Raw genomic sequence first — 13,654 nt, 5'->3', positions numbered from 1 at the left:
GTGTTTCGTTGTTGTTGGTTTTGTTTTTGTTTTTTTTTTGTTTGGTTGGGTTTTTGTTGTTATTTTTTTAGGTTTTGTTTGTTTGTTTGGGTTTTTTTGTTTGTTTGTTTGTTTTTTTAGCTTTAGTAATGCTCAAATCAACCAAAGGCTGAAATTTACAGTGCTTAAAGAAATACGCCTGGACACAAACCATCTGTATCACCACCAGTCTCTCCTTAGAGGGGAAACCCTAAAATCTGATAAAGACGTGAATTTCACACACAGAGGTGTTTCATGATGAACATCCTGTTTTGCTATTCTAGCAAAAGCAGTATCATCAAGTAACTTACTCTGTTTCCAGTCATGGTGACGTGACAGTGAGTCTACTGGTCTGTCCTGGATGATTTCCATAGGTATTTCTTCCTCAAAAAGCTTTGTGTGACCCTTAGCAATCCAGAAAGGACACTTGCATTATGACAGCTCTTGCTTCACTTCAGAAAAGGGACTAAGAGTAGGTTTGACCTACTGCATTTTTTTCTTAGAGGCTGTTAAAACCATGCCAGAGCCAATCTCTTCTGGCCAGGTGTCTCCCAATGTTTCAAGGATTCTGATAAATATGGAGAGCTGGAAGCAAAAGTTGCTTCCACGGGTTTTGATCTTCACATCAGTTCTGGCTCCAACAGCACGGGCTAAATTTACACTCCCCACCTAAAGTGGAAGTACAGAAAACTTGCAAGAGAGTGCACAAGTGGTCTGCTCAAGTCTGATTCAGTGAAAAAAAGAATTTTCTTCCTGCAGTGATAGAACAATGCTTGAATTCAAAGTACGAATGGTGCTGGCTCCACAGAATATACTTCTGCTTTATGTCAAGAGGCAGCAACTTTGTTTAAGGAAGAAAATCTGAAATCAGCAAGATAACCCCAGTATTGGCAGGGTTCGTCTCATGTGCCAGAGAAGGCAGTACAGGTACTGATAGTGACTGCAGTCCGGAAGCCTTTAACAGCCGAGTATGCTCAAGCTGAAAGCAGAAATGGAAGTTTACAGGTTGAAGCCAGTGCTGCAGCCAGCCCCGACGCCGTGCAGGCTGCGCTTGCTGCCCGAGCTTTAGAGATACCAAAAGGAAGCTGCAACCCGCTCCCACCTCAGCTAGTCCTGTCAGAAAAGTGCACTGAGCACACGCATTGCAAGTGTTCTGATTACAGGCTGGGGCTGTTGAAAATTACTGAGACATTGGAATATTATAACGACAATTTATTTTTACTGATACACAAGTGTGTGTATATATCTGTATGTCTACACAGACATATAAAAAAGGACTATTTTTTTTTTTTTACTGTAATGGAAAGACTAGCCTCAAAGTCCCCTGGGAGATCTTAGTACAAGATGACTATGATTTAAATTCACAACACAGACTCAGCAGGGAATTATCTGCACTGCAGTAAAATATTCACTGAAGAAACATAATTATTATTAAATAATATTAGGAAAAAAATCATTAAATGCTAACAGTTATTTGTATATACTTGTTGCAAAGTAATGTTCATCTTAAACCTCAAAAACTGTGTAAGATACAGTTCCATACAAAACTACAGTTAAGTATGTTTGATGGAAACCTTCTAAAAGGTTACCATTTCCCTCTGTCCATTCACCTTCTCCCTCTTTTAATAGCTACAACAACACTGTTTGGTTGCTTCATCAGTAGCCTCTATGACAGAGTTAATATAAAAGATAATTTATAAATTCCATACCACTAAATGTGGAGCATTCTACAGTCAGTCACCATCTAAAATATCTTCAATAGCACCGTAGCCTCAAACATTTCTCTTACTTCTCTTGTTTGGTTGGGTTTTTCCCCTGTTTATATTCCATTCTTCTGTTCCACAGTTCTCCCTCCCTTTTCTTTACCTTCACAAGCTCTCTCCCACCCCCACAGCACACGCATCCATTATGTACATACTGCTGGCTGGCTAACAAACAGTGCCATAAATAAAAGGTAAAACCTCATGGCTGTTTCCCCCTTGACCTGCTGTAACAGGTTCGGCCACAGCTGCCCCTGGACCGCACATTTCTGGGGTTCTCCATCACACTCGAAGCTCAAGCACTGGAACGCACGCGAGCCAGCCGCGCTGCGGGCTGTTAGGCCAATACTACAGGACCTGTCTTAAAAGGTTTCGCTCTTCTTGGAGCTCATCAGCTGTAGGTAACGGCCTAAATAAGCAGCTTTTCCTCTTTGAATTGAAGGGAGGGAGACAGACTATGGAATTAATCTCCGCTAATGCAGCAGCCTTACATGCTTGCACTAACTACAGCCACCACCTAGGGAAGAACAGGAGTGTGATTCTTAACTGCTTTATGTTGACTTCTTACTATGAAATTATGAACTTAAACTTCATCTTTTGGGTTCCATATCTGCAGCTTCAGGTGCTTCCTCACAGCTTCCTGATTACTCTCATTTAGTCACCAGGGCAGTTAATTAGCTAGAGAGGTTTTTAATTTTTTTTTTGCTTTAAAGTCAATTTTGTTTTATTTTGTATTTCCCCCTTTAAGATATACTCCTAAGGAAATTCTGATCTTTACGATCTGATAACCATTACCCGCCATTGGTTTGCACTGAAACACAGCCTCATCAACCAAACAGAACAACGCAGAAACACAAGCTAATTTATGAAGTATTAAATTTGAGTTTGTACATATTCTTGACGTTACATTTTACTAGCAGAAATAATATTTGATATCAGTGATAAGAAGACTGCAGTTGCTGTGTGAGAATAAAAGTTGTGCTTATACCTATTTATGTTCATAAATAACTTGTAATTAAAAAAAAAAGTCAGAATAACAGTTTGGGACATATGCTGATCTTGAATGTACTTGACACACAGTGAAGGAAGTTTAGTAACTTTCTGCCAATTTTCTAATGCAAAGGAACACACCTTCTGTGGTAGTTTAAAGAAAAGCTTTCATCCCTTGTCAGTTCACTCACTTTTAAAAATGTGAATGAACCTGTCATTCAGATGAAGATACTGGACAAAAATTCAGGGTGTATCTGTGCTTGCAGAAAAGGTTATTGCTGTCACATCCAGCTTAGCATTCAGCCATTTGTTTTGGGCTTCTAAACTTGTATGGCTTCAACTGTCAGTTCATTTAATTAATTTTAAATCATTTCTAAGTTGTCGTAAGTGCTCTGTTAATTTTAAAGTACAAAGAAATTATTTATGCTATAAAGGTGCTCACATTTATTCATCTAACATGGATTTCAGTGAAAAGATGCTAAAGTATTTTTACTTTTTCTGTACTAGAAATTTGAACAAAAAACCTCAAAGATTAATTTCATTCCCTTATCTCCCTCTCTGTCTATCCAAAATATCTGATGCCGTCTTATTCATTTCTTTGTTCTTCATCCTCTCTTGGTTCATATTCCGATCTCACTTTTATCAGCAGTCAAACATTAATATATGTAACTGATTAAAATTATTCCTTCATTCTCCTATGCCTCTTACTAGGAAAAAGAAAGCAATCTAGAAGATATTTCAGGGGATACATCTGGCATACTACGACCAAAAGCCAGGAAGACAAAGACAAGCCTTTTATACTTAAGTGAGTAAACTGGCAACATCATCTTTTAAAGCATATTTTAGCCATTTCTGATAATTCTCCTAGTTTAACTTAAAATTTCAAATTCTGTTCCCATAAACTGTAAGGGATAAGAAACTGAAGCATAAGCAATTGTGCACAAAAGTATTAAAAGCAATTTGAAATATTATTTCTGTATCTACAGCAACAGGATTAGCAGAGCATCTTTGAGAAATAATACGCATCCTCTAGTAGCATAGCTTCCTACAGACTTAAAGGTCTGGATCTCTCACAGACTTTTAAGACAAAGCCTTCTTACAAGTATTGGACTCAAATGCTCGCATAAGATCTTTACAAGTCAAAACTGACTTCAGTCTACAAGGGCATAAGTGAAAAAACCAATAGACTAAGACCAAGCGAATGGATTGTAGTGTTGCAGTGAAACTGTATACAGGTCAATGGTTCCTTTTCTTTTTTTAAAATACATACAGTGGATCAAGAGCTACTCAATGCAGATTTTGCAAAAATATGCACATATTATACAGTAAACTTTCTTAAAAATGAATGGGCAATCAAGCAGTTTAGGAATGAAGATTTAGTGCTGTTGTGGTTTAACCCTATCCGGCAATTAAGCACCACGCAGCCGCTCGCTCACTCCCCCCCCCAGTGGGATGGGGGAGATAATCTGGGAAAAAAAAAAAGTAAAACTTGTGGGCTGAGATAAAGATGGTTTGGTTTAATAGGACAGAAGAGGGAGGGAAAGCGAGAAGAGAACACACAAAACAAGTGCTCCACAGTCCAGTTGCTCCCCGGCCCTGAGCGATGCCCAGCCAACCCTCGAGCCGTGGTGCCCCCCGGCCAACCCCCCCCAGTTTAGATACCGGCCATGAGGCCGTACGGTCTGGAGAGCCCCTTTGGCCAGTTTGGGTCGGTGTCCTGCCTGTGTCCCCTCCCGGCTTCTTGTGCCCCCCAGGCTCTGCTGGCCAGGCAGCGAGAGAAGGGAAAAGCCCCGGAGTTAGTGCAAACACTGCCGAGAGACAACGGAACCACCCGCGTTACCAACAGTGCTCTCGGCCTCCCTCCGAAGCACAGCACCCTGCCAGCTGCTAGGAAGAAAATTCGCTTTATTCCAGCCAAACCCAGGACAAATACTAAGAACCAAACATTTCCCTCCTCCCTGCCTTGCCACTTCTGTTCAGACTGTAAGATTTTTTTCAAGGCATAAAATGCCATCTGTTCTCTCTGCGCAGGACACTGCATGCACCAGCACATCCTCAGCCAGTCCTTATTGCTTTAATTTACTGTCAGGGGAAACCACCACAGCATCAGTCTAATCCCCAGTGCGAGACCAGCAATTTTATCTTCCCACCTAGTAAGAAATTTACTAGATACGAGTTAAACAAATATGGAACAAGTAACAATGTTTCATCATGGGTTTCTTTCAAAACCTGCAACAGCTTTTAACATGGTTTTAAACAAAAGCTCCAGATTACCTCAAAAAAAAAAAAAAGAAAAAAATTCAAGTCCAGGTAGAGTTCCAAACCATCTGAATTACTGTAATACAACAAAATTTCAGATCACGTATGTAACTTCGTTCAGTGCCCAGAACAAAAGGAAATCCCTGCCCTAAACAATTTACAGGTCAGGTGCAAGACTGCAGACAGGTTGATGAGACTGACAGTCAGCACTGGGTGTTAGGAGCCTACTTCTGAAGTTTAAGTCACAAAAACAAAGGAAGCTTTAAAAGAATACTACAAGGTATTATTTTCGGTACATATTATATATTCATTTTTAGTAAACAGGGAATTGCTAAGCATGGAGAATGGGGAAAACTACAAGCTATTAAGGACAACACTGCGTGTTTAAACACATATTATGCAGTCAAATCTGTTTTCCAGCAAACTAAGGGGAGGATGCGTAGAAGTCAGGACACAAGGTGCCTAGAATACAAAAATGCTTTTCTTGAATAACCAGAGCGCCATCAAAAACTTCATTTCTCTTTATTGCCCAAAAGCCTGAGGAACAGAAATGGGTTTGTACAACCTGCCCTGTTGATTTTGAGACTGAAGTTATAAGCAATGTCTATACGTAAGATTTACCAAGAGCCTACAAACAAGAGCAAATTTAGCAGTTAAAACTGTTTCCTTAAAATAAAACAGTGTTAATGTTAGATAAATTAAATATTACATCATGAATTTCAAGCAACAGAAGTTGGAAATATCCTAATTAACAGCTTACCTCTCCCTCTCAGGAAGGGAAAACTCATCTTCTTTATAACACCAGAGGGGATTTCTGTGCAATCTGTGCTTCCCAGCTTTTCCAACGTGAATATTATAAAACCCTTTCTAGCCATTTTAATCTGCAGGTTCCCAGAACTGCTCACTAGAGCACAAGAGAGAATTCTAAAATTTCCTCTTCACCAAAATGAAATATTTATTAGGAAATGTCTTAGAGTTACATTTTTGCCCTTTTCTCCATTAACCTAGATTAATAGATCGAGCAGGAACAGAGCAAGGAATGCACCACCAGCAGTGACACACATACAGGACCACCACAGAACACAACCTACCCCCATCTCAGGCTGGCAGATGACAGTGTAGAGCACAAACACCACTCCCCTCCCAACCCATCCACATCAGTGGAAGATAATATTTTTAGTATCTGTCATCACCTCTAGTCCTCTATCACCTGCTACCATCACCACCAATCAACAGAGTAATCCCCACAAGACCTTCCCTTCCCACCTCACTTCAGATGTGATCAATTAGCTTAGAATAAAAGTTTCAGCACATCAGAAAAAGTCTGCACAAACTGCTCCTTCAGCACACCTGTAGAGATGGTGAATTCCAGTCAAAAGGTAGTGACAAACACCTGGACACATGAACTACTTTCACCATCACAACTGAATTAGAAAAAAAAGCTTACCCAAGCTTAGTTCTTTACATAATGATAATTTTATCTCCTACATTAACTTAAAATGTAAAATCATTCTCACCAACTTCACAAGTCTACAAAGTTATAATTTTTTTACAAAAGTAGTAGACATAATTAAAATGGTATAAGATTATAGAATAAGGAATTGACATTAATCTAAATTTAAAAGTATATCTGCCATTTGCCACAGTTAATGGGAAAGTGAACAGATACATCATCCCAGGTAACATTCAATTTTGTCTGAGCTGCCAAAAACATACAATACCTTCTTCAAAAATTTGTCTGTACCCAAACTGGTTGTCACAGCCACCAGTGCCTCCCTACTGCCTAAATATTTCCTTTTGATGTGCTCATTCTATTTAAAAACCCCACAAAACCTCACAGTCATTACAAGATAAGATTCCATATGCACTGCAAAAAACCCAAACCAAATCAAACCAAAACCCAACAAACTCAAAGGATACTGTTTTAGATGGCATTCTGCCTGTGCCCAGAGCACCCCTCTCCCAGGACAGAACCCTACCATGCCCACACAGCCAGGCTGCTCCACTGTGCAATCCTAGTTAAGCCTCTCAAGACTTGCAGGCTTGCTCATACTGCAAGGTATTAAAAAAAACCCAAACCATATTTTGGTTGCATCCACTAGGCAACCAGGCAAAGAAACCTCTTGGTGTACATACTTCACAGCACACCTACTTCCAAATAATTCGGTGCCTGCTCTGCTATACAACCTGTAGGATCACAGTCATATAGCAAGTTAACTGATACTACTACCCAGTCACATCTTCAAAATGTTTGCTGTTGCCATAAGTTGCTTCTCCAAGTCTATTCCACTGCTATAAAAAAATGACCTACAAGCAGTAACACAGAATACATTATAGTAGAACTGGAAACTTCATCTCTTCCCTGCCTCCTAACTTCTCTTTGCAGACTATATTCAAAAAATCCCTTTTACAATATTCAGTCCTTACATTCAGCCCTATGTGATTGTCTATTGCTGTTCCACATACACGTCTAACACACGTAGAACTCCATCAGCTTCTTTTCTAATCATCTGTGATGCAACAATATTCCAAATATTTGACCAACTGTGGAAACAAATGAAGCTTTTTCTCTCTTCAAGAAAGGAAAAACAAAATAAGCCAAATGTAAAACTTTAAATGATTATGCTTGCCATTGTCTTCTGTAAAACTAAGCTTTTATCCCTCAGCTTTGTTACTTTTCCTGTTTAAAAATAAATAAATAGGGACTAGGCTCCCTCACTGTTTGCTTTATGGCAAAACACCTTCTTCACTCCTCCACTTCTTACATGTAGCTGCACTTGAAAGAATAAAGACTGATAAAGACCAAAAAATACCTTACACTTGCAGTTAGTAACTACTTACAGTAATTATAATTTTAAGTGGTTTGTAACTACAGTACATACTTTATACATCCAATCTTTTAAAACTTTAGACATGAATTGGTACCTGCTGTCATAATTCCATTCATTTTCCAAGAGATACAATTGGCCAAGTAAAATTCCACAACAGGTATCACATTATAAGATCTTCTACCATTTCTTCCAGATCTAGGTTGCCTAAAAAACTTTATTGGTGTAAGTATTTTTGTAAGTCTGTATTACTTAAGCACAGCTGAGAAGTTAAGATACTTTCATTCCTCCTAATAGTCCTTGAAAGCCCACAGGACTGGAAAAGACCCATGAAACTGTTTAAGTTTAGCCACAGTTTATCAGTAGAAACCTGTTTAAACACTAAATCAAACATACACAATACAATCATGATTTCTTCTCCCTGGTACTCAAGGGGAAAAAAAAAAAATACAAACCAAATATGAATTCAAATCCTTATCGCCAGGTAACATAACCCTGAAACCACAAAGTAAAAAAAAAAAAAAAAAGTAGCAGTGATAGATAATGGTAATAGAATCCAGCTGTGCTGAGTGGAATGCTGAAAGCCAGCTCGTCTCACCTGCTGGGAAATGGTCTTCTTTCCCATCAGGTGACGTAGTCAGTGACTACAACAGTAGCACTAACATAACAGACTACCATGTCTAAGCTAAGAGAATTCTTTACCTTTCTTTTAAAAAGATATTCTAGCAAATTATTTGCAAAGAATGCCTCATCTGAATATAAGCTTTTATAGAACCTAAATGGTATAAGAGACCAGCCAATGAAACCAGGCTCTCTGAAGTACAGAGTTAATCCCCAAGTTGTTAATTTAAACCTCAAGACTTGATTTTCTCCCTCTTCAAAAACTGTCAGCTTGCACAACACACCATAGATAACATACGAACTACACAGAATTGCAAATCGTCGCTCCTAATGCCACCCTGTGGTACTGAGTGTGTAATATAATTAAACTGAAAGAAAAATGATGCCTTTACAATATTGCAAAAGCCCTTGTTCTTGCATTACAGCTTCTTAAGTTTTCTATACTACTCATCACTTAACCTCTTAGAACTTGTATTATTACTGAAAACTCTAGGTTCTGTGATAAACCAGATGCCTGAATATATTAGCTGCCACACAGAAAACATCTAAAGGAATTTACCATTCTAGATAACCAACAGCCTAAGAGAAAAAGCAGTCTGCTGCAAAAAAACCCCAGGGAGTTTGAAAAACTATTGACATGGCTTCTGTATTCATCACAACAAAAACTTTAATGAACAACAGTGGGGGGTGTCATAAAGCACTTACATGGTGGCCGACTGGATGTGCCCTCTTAAATGTGAGATCATGTAACAAGTAGGCAACAAACTCTGGTATCCCAAACATCAGAGCAGGGAGCTCCCTTCCTGGTACGAGCAAGACCTCAGTGGCAAACTGGGGATAAATCACTGAACAGCTACAAAGTGAAAACAAGAATCCTATGTACGATAATGATAGGAAGTAGAAACCCAAATAGGATTTAAATAGGACAATATGGTCAAAGCAATGACCTAAGCAAGCTACCTCTGGAGTGGCAACCTGGACAGTCGAAAGCATAGCAAGAATTCAAGGGTCAAAGGAATGATGTTGCTAGAAACATGACGTGAATCGACTAGTCTGGAAAAGAACTTCAAGAAAAGAGCATAGGCCACAGAGAGCCTTCACAAAAGGTACCCGTTCTGGTAAGAGAAATTACTGCTCAATCTGCCCTGCGCTGTCTATAAGGATTAACTCTCCTCTTTGCAGCTACGCTAAAAAGGAGGTCTTCAGGTCAGTAGCACGTTTGCCCTGTTATCTAAATTCCCCATTAATCCAAAATATGCTTTGGAGAAGAGGAAACACAACAAGCAACAGTCTTAAACCAATGCTTTGGGTTACCTACTTTTCTTTGGGTGCGCTTTATATCATCTAGCAGTATAGGATCACATACACTTACCAGGGAAAAGAAAAAAGGAGGGGAGGAAGAAAGAACCCAAATTCTTCAGTCCAGCACTTCCTAACTTTTAAAACCCAGAACCAAGGCTTCTGACTTTCTGAACCCCTGTTTGAGGCACATGAAACGTTTTGTGACCAGGCAGCCACATCACACAGCATCAGACTATACAGTCAGTTTTAAGAACCAGAGTAAGAAAAGAAAACTGAAAGTACAAAGCATTTTTAAAGGGCAGTCATGCCCAACTATTGACCAAATTCTAACTTTAACAACTCCGATCCCATTAGTCATGGACTTTCAAGCAGCGCAGAAACAACTTCCAAAGTATCCTTGTGCTGTGCAGCCCATTCTCAGTGGCTCACCAATCCCCTCTGAAAGAAGAAAGCTCTGCACACCACAAAGGGTCTCCTGGGTCTCCATAGGACTATCCATCAGCTTCCCCTTCCCCAGCTAAGGGATCTGTTGCACAAGAATGTAATTGTGCAGGGTTTTTAAAATACAGGATTGCATCTCACACAGGAATATTTTCACACGTCCAATGCTTCACATAAAATGCAGAAATCACTACTTCATATCTGCAGTTTGTCATAAATTAAAAATTTCTATATCGGTTATGTGAGTGTGACAAACAGGTAACTGAAATCACTTACATGATGCAAACTTTTAGCTTCAATACCACGGGTAGTTACAACAGATCACATTACCTGAATTACACTGAGAAGTCTCTCAGGGCAACTTCCACTTTCCTGGACTCTGTTCCTTCTTCAAACATTTAAAGACAATCTAAGAAAATGGGGAAAAAAAACACAAGGTTTTTTTTTCCAAGACAGATATGTTTTTTCCACAGAAAAGTAACACCTCCCCCCCCGCTTCGCGTTTACAACTACGATTATGCTACTTTTGCCCTGATTGTGTCTCCTGTTAATTACAAAGAAATGAAGCCTCCAGATCCTGCGTCTACGCGAGCATCTGTCTGCTACAAGATGAAACGCGAAGACGCAGCCACAACCAGTTGGGTGCCGCGACTGCTCCCGCCACCAGCCTCCACAAAGAGAGCAGCGACGGCGGGGCGTGGGGCAGGTAAAGCGGCGAGGTTCTCTCCGCGGCATCTGGAACCCGCTGAGGAGCCCCCGAGGCGGCAGCCCAGCTCTCCCCCCCCCCCCCCCACCCCCCACCCCGTCCCAGGCCTGCTGCAGAGCGTTCCGCTCCGCGCTTCCTCCGCGCCAGGCCCGGAGCTCGGCAAACCCCGCCACCGCACCCGCGGCTGCCGGGCTGAGGTGAGGGGCTCCGCTTCAGCGCTGCCGGCCCGGGCCTGCCCGCTCCCCGGCCGCGGCGGCACAGGGGCACCCTCCTCCTCCTCCTCCTCCTCCTCCTCCTCCTCCTCCCCGCAAGGCCATGCACCGCCCCCCCCCCACCCCGCGGGCGGCAGCGGAGCTCGCAGCGGGCCCGCCTCCGTCCCGCCGAGCACGCACCTCCGCCGGCGCCGGCCCCGGAGGCGGCGGGTCGGGGGGCGTCGGGGCTGCCCGGGCGCGGGGGGCTCCGGCCGCCGCCGCCGCCGCCGATTCCGCGGCCAAACACCTCAGCCTCCCCGCTCCAACGGTCCCCGGCCGCCTCGCGGCGCCCAGCCAATCCCAGCACGCCTCCGCAAGGGCGCGCGCACACTCGCCAATCTGAGCCCGCGCCCGCCTCACCCCCTCCCCGCCCCTCCGATCGGCAACCAGCCAATCATCAGCCGGGACCCTCAGTCCCCGCCCCCCTCCCGCGCCGCGCGGCTCCGCCCGGCCGCCAATCACGACGCAGACGCTTCACCGGCGGGGCGGACGTGCTTGCGCTCCCCCCCCCCCCCCCCCCCCCCCCCCCCCCCCACGCTCCCCGCCCCGCGCCGCGCCGCGCGCTCCCCCTTTCCCTCAGCCAATCGGCGACCGGGGCGCTCGTGCTCCCCAGCCAATCAGAGGCCGCCCCGCGCGCTCCCGTCCCTGCCACAGCGGCGGCGCGCAGGCGCAGTGCGCGCGCCCGGGCTGGCGCTTCCCTGAGGGGAGCGGGGCCGCCCCTGGGCCCTCAGAGCTGTGTGGAGCTTCTTAAAGCCCTTTATGAGTCTGGAGGTAACTGTGGAAACCCTGTTCTTGAGCCTGAAGGGCGGATCTGTCAGTGGGACAGGGGGAGGCCCGGCACGGGTGGACTTTGGTGGAGTACTCCGTGGTGTTGCTGTGACTCCAGAAAGCAAAGTGTGCTGTGTGTATGTATATATATACAGGAGGTATATAGGACGAGGGGTGACGGTTTTAAACTGACAGAGGGCAGATTTAGGTGAGATCTAAGGCAGAAATCCTTACCTGTGCGGGGGGCGAGGCGCTGGCCCAGGGTGCCCAGAGCAGCTGTGGCTGCCCCCTCCCTGGAAGGGTTCAAGGCCAGGTTGGACGGGGCTGGGAGCCCCCTGGGCTGGGGGAAGGGGGCCCTGCCCGGGTCAGGGGGTGCCACTGGGGGGGCTTTAAGGTCCCATCCAACCCAAAGCAGTCTGTGAGTCTATATATGTATCAAAGCCCTACAGAGCCAGTCGCTCTGGTGCTGCTCGCCATGTGGTGCTCTGTGCAGAGCTGTGGCTCGCTTTTGTCCGCAGGAGCGTTGGTGAGTTCCAAGGGTTGAGCTGGGGCCCTGCCCAGGGCCGGGACTGGAGGGGAGGGTGTGGGATGGAACCTGCAGCAGTCAGCCCACAGCCCCTCAGCAGCCATCACCAGAGCGGTCTGCAGGATCCCCCACTGAAGGTCAGACGCTGGTGTAGTGCCTTTGCAATGTCAGTATGCCTTGCTGTGGTTATACCTTCAGCAGCCTTCGTGGGCTGGGAGGGCAGCTTTGGCTTGTAAGGAACTGTGCACTTCAAGGATGTGTCACTTGTACACTAGGGGAGTCTTCTAAAAGCACCCTGCTGTGTCTCACAGCTTCCCCCACCAGAGGAATAGCAAGTTTTTCAAATGACAATCTCCCCTGCTCCATTCTTTGACCATCTGTGCCTGGCTGGGTAACGCTATTGCATAGCAATCAGCTCTATTACAGCTTGGCGTGCTGGCAACCAATCGTAGTACAAACAGTCACAGCAATGACTAGTACGTGAGTGTTTTCTGAGGAAGATTGGACAGGATGGGCATCTGCTCCCGGCTGTGCGTGCAGTCTCTCTCTGATCAGTCTCCCTGTGTGGAAATGCCATGGTTCCTTCTGCAAGATGTTTTCTGTGCCTGTGGGAAAGGAACAGGATTCTTACACTGTGTGTGGAGAGGAGGGACTACTAACATTTTGCATGTGTGGGAGGGAGATCCTTTGTCATGAGGGAATAAGAAAATGAGAGGAAAAAAAGTGCTGCTTAGACGTTCTAGCTAGTGCTGCGTTAATGTTTATTCTGAGCTGTATATGTGCAAATGATAGTATGTGGTATTTTCCCGCATCCTGGAGTCAGGCCCATTAGCAGCAGTGGAACCAAATTCAGCAGAGGTGGCAGGGGGGGTTTGTTTCTGCTGGCTGCGTCTGTACTAGTAAATTAAGTAGCAGCAGGATGTAGGCATTGGCACTGGAATTTGATGGTACTGTTTAACTGTTGAAACAGTTAAGCAACCAATGTATTTTAGCATGTATATATAAGCTTCAGCCCTATTACTGTTCTCCCAAACATCTCCCAGGCAGTTCTGGGCATCTTGCAGGGGATATAGGCCATTCCTGGTAGGCAGTTTGGGTAGAATCACTTTTTTGTGCAGTCTGACAGGTTCTAGTAGTGTGGCCGCAGCCCATTCTGTGCCGTACAGTCTCATGCCTGTGAATAT

At 44.1% G+C, this 13,654-nt stretch overlaps 1 protein-coding gene across 10 annotated transcripts in view; it reads right to left on the bottom strand.

Moving 5' to 3' along the window:
- Nucleotides 1-11,467, bottom strand: part of DTNB (dystrobrevin beta) — a 212,810-nt gene extending 201,343 nt beyond the window's left edge. For 9 of the 10 annotated variants that reach the window (XM_042803206.1, XM_042803209.1, XM_042803210.1 and 6 more), the window contains exons 1-2: nt 11,318-11,467; nt 10,550-10,628 (exon numbers count right to left, since the gene is read on the bottom strand). The gene's annotated coding sequence lies outside the window, so the exon portion shown is untranslated. Of the gene's footprint in view, nt 1-10,549; nt 10,629-11,103; nt 11,179-11,317 lie in introns of those variants that run through there. The other variant, XM_042803207.1, reaches the window with a different exon arrangement.
- Between the last annotated feature and the right edge of the window lie 2,187 nt (nt 11,468-13,654).

Source organism: Tyto alba, unplaced genomic scaffold (assembly GCF_018691265.1).
Source record: "Tyto alba isolate M040663 unplaced genomic scaffold, T.alba_DEE_v4.0 Super-Scaffold_40, whole genome shotgun sequence".
In the NCBI taxonomy this organism is placed as follows: Eukaryota; Metazoa; Chordata; class Aves; order Strigiformes; family Tytonidae; genus Tyto; species Tyto alba.
This window is presented reverse-complemented; position numbering and strand designations above follow the sequence as displayed.